Source organism: Athene cunicularia, assembly GCF_003259725.1.
Source record: "Athene cunicularia isolate RWA chromosome 7 unlocalized genomic scaffold, athCun1 chr7_part1, whole genome shotgun sequence".
Lineage (NCBI taxonomy): Eukaryota > Metazoa > Chordata > Aves > Strigiformes > Strigidae > Athene > Athene cunicularia.
The window spans coordinates 20,449,109-20,456,460 of NW_020799107.1; positions in this window are offsets into that span (position 1 = coordinate 20,449,109).

Sequence of the window (7,352 nt, forward strand, 5' to 3'; positions counted from 1 at the left end):
AAAAAAAAAAAAAAAAAAAAAAAGAGCCAAGCAGCAAATGAAAAAGGAGATGGGGTGAATGCATTTGCATTAGAAGAAAACAAGAAAAAGCACAAAAGGATGCCGGTAAGCCACCTTCTGCTGCTTTCCATGGCTGTTAGGCTGCTTTCCATAGCCATTGGTGCCTAAATGCCAGTGCAGCTGGTGGATTCCATGCAGAAAGCTGTAATTCGGATGCCATCAGTAACAAACCAGTGTGGAAATCATCATCTGCTAAAACTGATATTTTCAATTTATCAAGCCCACACTGACAGTATTAATGGACCTGAGGGTCTTACTGAGCTGCTAGTAGTACTTTTTAACAGAGCTAGGAAAACTGGGGTAATTCCAAGGACTGATGGACAGAAATCACTCCAACCATTAAGAAAATAAACCGTTTGACCCAGAAAACTCTATATTACTGATAATACCAGGAAAAAAATCAAAACAAAACAAAACAAAACAAAAAAAAAAAAACCCAGAAGAATTAATTTTTATTCTGTCAGCAGAGAAGTAAAGACTTTAAAATGCATGTAATACTGATCAGCCTTGTCTCAGGAAAGATGGGTACTGCTATGTAAACGCCACTTTTCAGCACGATTACATGTCTGGCTGATTCAGATCAACACCGCTGGCATGCCATCCTTACTTGGAAGCTGTCAGGAGATAATGGTAACAGCATCCACATAAATCACAATATTGCTGCAAAGAGGGATGGAATAATCTGTTTTACATGTCCATGGAAGAAGAAGACTCATAGCTGCTGCCAAAGGTCTTTCCAGATCTACTTTTTGTGTTGTCGTAGAAGATTTACCTCAGCATGCCAAGGCAGCCTGTATTCCTGCATTGTTAAGGACACACCAGATGCATCAATAGCAAGCATGTGCTTGTTAGCCAAGAGCTATACTGCCAGGGGCCTTTGTAGTCGGGATCCCCAGGGATGGGTTCAAGGCCCACAGTGATAAGAAATGTTTACTAAGAAAAATTTGGGATAACAGTAAGCTTGGTGGGATAGTAGCTAGTGAAGGAGACAATTAACTAGGAGGGATGGTTTAGAATTGACCAATCAAAAGGCCTCATTGCAGCAAAATTTGCTTTAATGCAACAAAATTTACTTTAATGCAGTGAAATGCAAAGTAATCAATTTGGGAATTTGGAGGAAAGGATAGTCCTCTCACTTATTACTCTGCAAATCCACTTGTCTCTCAAACTTTATCCACGGTAATTCAGGATTCATTATTAAAGCGCCAAAGCTTGTAGTGCCTGGTGGGGATCCCTGCAGAAGCCCGGGAGCCCTTGGGGATTCACCATCCCCAGACAGCACTTGGGTACCCCAGGCTGCCTCACCAGGCACCGCACTGACACTGCTGCTAGCTGCCAGAGACACCCTCTGCACTACGAGCCGATTACACCTCTGCCTTTCCCCGGAGCAGCCCTGTCATCTCAAGGAATGAATCCAGGCTTGTTTGATAAGGTGGGTTTCCCATGGTTAATGGATGCCAGGTAATGATGCTGAGGGTCCCCCAACACTCACAGGAGTCCCCAGTACCCGGCTCTTGCCAGGCTCTGCATCCCTCTGCCTGGGAGGAGGTGAAGCCCTCCTGGCTGGGTGCAATGCAGAGCTATTAAATGGCAGTGTGAGAGCCACACCGTCCCACAGAAGGGCACAGGAGCCCCCATGCACGCAGGGTGCCTGGGGATGGCTCTGCTCTGGCCATATTAGGCATGGGAGCTCCGTGAACCAGGGCACCTGAGTCCTTACAACAGGGAAATCCTGCAAAATAGCTCTTGTTTTACACACACAGCCCCTCAACATCTGAGTTAATTCTGCTGTGGAGTTTTCAGGGATGTGTTTCAGTCAGACATCCTCAGGATAGCTGTCAAGTGCAAGGTTTTAGCCTAAGGCCACCAGCTCACTGAGCCCGCAGAGCCCAGCCCTGGCTTCACATACCACACTCTATACGCACAAACAGCTCCGGGCAGGAGCACCCTGGGAGCTATTGCCCGACTGCTTTATTAAATGCATTTTTTATCTCATTAACCATTTCCCTCTGATATCCACCAGTGCTTGGCCAGCTGCCAACACCTCCTTTCTGCTTTTAACTACTCTACTACAGTAATCCCCAAGACTTCGGACTAGTTTCTCCAGATCCAGCTTTGCTCTCAGCATGCCCTCGGGCCTGCAAGATGTTTGTATTACGTGCAACCCACTTCCATGTGCAAAACCCCCCTCGAACACACCTGTCCGGCCATCAGACACTCAACTGCTCCCCAAAGACTAGTGCAGAGAAGAACCATTGGTGAGATGCTCCTGCACCAGGAATTGTTTGTTTTCCCAGGGGATGTTGGACTTGCCCGCTCGATAGTGATTTTTCTACCTCAAAGGAATGGGTCTATCTGCCAAGCCACTCAGAGAGAATCTGCTGTGTCCCCTCTGCTGCCCAGAGGCTGGGGGCTCAGCCACAGTCCCCCAGATGAGATGCACCCTCCTGGGAGCAGGGGAAGCGATTGCTGCCTCTTGCCCCATCGCTGCCAGCTCACACAAGCACACTCTGCGGCATTGCAACAGAGCTGGCCGCAGCTGTGTTGCAGTTCCTGGGAACTTGTAAAACAGGAAGGCCTGAAGGGCTGGGGATGTAGACTGACATCACTGTACCTATGGTCCTGCTGGGGGCATGCAGAGCCCTTGAAGCCTGATGGGGTAAGCTGTGCCCTTACGGAAGCTCCTACCACCACCCAGCCATGCAGAATTCATTGCACTTCTATTTCCAGCTATTCCTAAACTGCTTGTACCACTGCCAGCTCCTGAGAGCTGCTGGAGAAGAGGAAAAGCAGCACTATCCCCTCCACACAGCCCAGCAACACTGCACGCTGGCACCCCTGCGAGCATGGGGACACCTCAGCAGGCTCAGCCCCTCCATCACCCGCCTGGAGGCAGCTTGTTCACATCAGGCATGCTCAGAGCCCTGACATGAAGTCACCGCAATTAACCAGCTGCAGTTTTATTTTGCTCCCGTGGGTGTGTAGCTGCCTTTCCCAGGACTTGAAGAAAGGTGGGTGACACTGACAGGCTGACTCTGAGCCGGGGAGGCTGCTCACCCAGTGGGGCTGCGCCTGAAAAAGAGCTAGTCCCAACCTGTCTGCCAGTCCCTTTTAGTTTTGCAGGTTGGGGCTCGGCATGCGTGTGGGGCTGTCTGCGTCCCTGGGAGTGCCTCCCTACTCTTGCCACTGCCCGGTGATTCAGGGCTTAGGGCTGTAGCGAGATCTGGAATTAGCTTTATTGTTCCTGTAACGCCGCACACGCTCCAGGCAATGCAGCAGGCCTTGCACAATCGACTTCATTTTATCTGAACCAGCAATTATGCTGCTATTGCTCAGCTCCAGCAGAGAGAACTGTCAGATCACTAGCCTGCTCTGCATCCCAGCAGGTCTTCAAGAGTAAATGCCACACTTGGGTTATGGAAGATGTCCACAGCTGAAGATCCCTTGACCCCAAGACAATCACGCTTCATTACCTTTACTGCTATCAAGCCTTAAACTTGCATCTTGTTGCCCTGAGCATGCGGAAGAGTTAATCCCCTTCCTACCTGCATCTGCCTTAAATATATTTTAAGGCCTTTATTGAGTCTCTGGTTGGTCTTCTAGATAGTGTCCATTCTTTCAGCCTTCCATTGCAGCCCATGATGTCTAGCCTTCCAGTCTCCCTTGTTTCTCATCTCTGGATCACCTCCAGGGCCCCTTCTGACCTTAACAAGGCATACAGATCTTGAATAGCAAAAGGAGCATTTCTGCCCAGCTCCAGCTGTGCTAGAATATTGCAGGGTGGCAGAGCATGTCCCAAATGCTGTCATGCTAGAACTGCAGCAGCAATCAGACATACGATGCTGAGCCATCACCAGGAGCAAGCTGTGCTTTAGTGGCCATGCACAGTGGCTCACTGGGATGCTGCCGGAGCAGTTAGCATCACAAGGCACTCGAGCTCACAACATCTGTACGATGCTGTCAAGCCCCACGCTTTCAACCCTCATTAGTTCCACCAGCCAATGTTTTCCACTCTGTGTTAACACAGAGCTGCCTTTCTGCTTTGAGAAGGCTGTCATCACGACTCACCAAGCAGCAGAGCATGGCTGGATCTCTGGGCTTACCAGCCTAGCACCTGGGTTTGCTGCCTGAGTCCTCAGCCAAGCAGGAGGCAGTTCGTGGCCGTAGAGTGCTCTGGGAGCTGTCGAGCTGAAGGAGCTCCCTCCTGCCTGGTGCTGCTGTATCATCCAGTGCAGCCACTACTGGAGAGCAAACTGCGTAAGGCACTGATGGGCTGGAGACATATCCCAGCTCCTCTACCTCCCTGATGAACCACGCTGCTAAAAGGATTATGGGCCAAGCAACTGTGCAACGGTGGAGTGAGGGTTAACCAGGGCAGACACAGATGCAGTTTCTTTGGGAAGCTCCTGACCGACATTAAAAACACAGACAGGAGCCGTGTTCCTGAAGCACCCCTCACCACCTGGTGGTTGCCTTGTGCCCCCCTCAAAGTAGGCTTAAAGTGGAGGGCACTCAGCTTCCTCCCCAAACCCACAGCACAGCTGTGGTCTCTTCTACTTTCCCAAAACAGCCATGTCCCCAAACTGCCCTGTGACACTGTTTGCTTTGCCTGGAACTGTCTGTGTGGAGCTGAGGTCTGAAAAATGAGAACAACAGTTTGGGCTTTCAGCAGTGAAGAGAGCTGGGAACTGGGGTGTGGATGGGATGTACCAGGCTGGACTCTGAATGGGTTATCTCCACCTCAGTTTCAGCACTGGGTGCTTTTAGGTGTGTCAGACTTTGACATGCTTCTGGAAGACAGCTATTTGAGAGGCTTTGTTTTGGTAACTGCAAGCTCTGCTGACAGTGGTTCCTGTACCAGGAGGGCTGATCTCCTGGGCCCCATGGGCAGTGGCAAGCAGGGGTTTCCCCTGCAGTGTGCAGGGTTCTGCCCCTAGGGTATCTTCAATTTGTTTTTCCCATTCTTCTATCAAAAGTTGGATGAGTTCTGACTCACTAGCCTAAAATTTGCCTTGATTGCTTTTTGTACCTCTCTGCGTGCTGATGCAGGGTCCAACTTTGTTGTGAGCAATGATGAAAGGGTTTCCCAAGCAATTCTTGCAACCTTGTGATTTCTGATGTGGTCTGAAAACATTTGCAGGGTCTTCTTAGACACGTGGATAACATCTCTGTTAGAGAGGGGTCACCTCGGGACGAATCTTGTTCTAGCCTCCACAGTGTGCTTGCAGGCTGCTGCTAGCAGCATCTGGTGGGCTGCTGAGCAGTTAGTCACTGACAAGATCCAGCCGATTGGTGCTCCCTGGATTTAGCCAGCTGTTCTTACGCATTTCAAAAAAGCTTAGACATCTGTTCGGGCTTTTCAAATCAGGTACATGGAGATGCGTAGCTCCGAATGACTCACAGCTCTCTTGTCAGTCATTGCTGCCCTGCCCATTCAACATAACAGCATCTGAATGGTTGTTTACACTGTGAGCATGTATTTGCAGCAATGATGAATCAGAGACATTTCACTCTCAGCTCTCTACCAGAATGGTATATAAACAGATCCAGGCATCTCCTGGAGAAATATCACATCATTTTACACCCTGAGGTGCCACCAGATTGTCATACAAATATTCCAAAGTTGGGTGAACCATGCAAGCCTTGCGCAGCCGCCTGAAGTGCTGCTCACTGCCAAGCTCCGACGCTTGTGCTTCCAACCACCACTGCAAAGCATTCATGCTATAAATGACCCAGAATTAATTGGCACCATGGAAGTAAGGAGGGTAGTAGGAGACACCCAGTCAGAAGTGACGCCTTGGCATTCAACGTGCATTTCAGTGAGCACCTTGGCAATGATTTTCACAGGGAAAGATGATCCCATCACTCCTTTTCACAACAATTAACTTCTGGGGCTCAAATTTTGATGCCTCAGTGATACCAATTACTCTCTCACTCTCATGGACTGTCTGCATCAGCATGGTCTGTGTTATCTAGTGATCTCTGAGGTCACTCAAAGGACATTTATACCACGGGGAGGAGTTTAGGCCTTTCCAGAGTTATCTAGTCGCCACAGCATCCTGTCCAGGTTCAGCAGCACTCACAACCTGGGGCATGTCTGTAGAAAAAAAAACCCTTTGTTCACCAGTTTGATTAAATGCACTCTGATCGTCTGGCTCAGCCATTTCTGCAGGTCTCAAAAATGTGTTGCTTAGACACAGGCACAGGCTTCACAGCAGTACCGCTGCTTTCAGTCACTTTACACGTGTTCATCAGTGAAGGTGACACTTTCCAGGTGACTCAGGCACAAAGAAAGGCCATTGTAGGTGGATAATTTAGGTCCAGCTTTCGAGTTTCAGAGTGAGCTGAGAGATGACAGCACCTTTCAGTGAAAACTCATTAAGTCAGAGAGCTTGGGCAGAGGTGGGGCTGGTTCTGCACTGCAGTGGATGCTGAGAGTATTTTGGAGGGGGGGAAGAAAGGATGGACATGTTATTCATTGTAGCAAAACCAGACATCAGTGAAGTCACCACAAAGAGACCCCCTTTGAGGTGCTCCAAGCTCTCCCCATCCCCTCACTGGTCATTCCATAAAGCAGCCAAGTTGGAGGAGGAGGAGCCCTGCGCAGGTAGGGCTTTTAGACACAGCACTGGGGCACAAGCGTCCTTGAGGGGCTTGCTGCAAAGGACATGACAGAATTTTTCTGCTTTTTCCTCACTGAGCTCCAAAGAGGCCAGAAAAGTTTGTACTTGTCTCTGAAGTACATTCTCCAGAAATTCTCCTGGGTGTTCCTTGGGGGCCTCAGGTGGCTGGCAGCTTTCCCACGGACCACATCGGCACCTCGACCCACCAGGAGGGAAAACCTGAGCCAGGTTCTTTGCTGACTTTCCTTCCTCAGCTCATCTAAGCCTTTCCCAGCTAATGGCAGGATGGTGTCTCGCACCAGCAGGACACCCAGCAAGAAGGTGCCATCTCCGCCCCTCAGCGGAAGCCCCTCTGCCAAGACCAGCAAGCCAAGCAAGACCCACCCTTATGCCCGCCCCCGTTCCCTCAAGGGGACCCCCGGGTCTCCCGTGGCCTCTGCGAGGCAGGGACAGCGGGGTGGGGCCCGGGGGATGCTGCTCCTCGGTGGCCCCGCCAATGCACCCAGCCGGCTGCCGGGCAGCACAGCCGCAGCTATGGAAATGTATGCAAATATGCGCAACGCACGCAAATGTGTGCAACCGCAGGGAACCGTCTCGGGCGGGGCGGCCCGCCCCGGAGCCGCCCCCGGTATAAGGCGGCGGCGGCGCCGCCGTCCCGGCGTGCGGAGC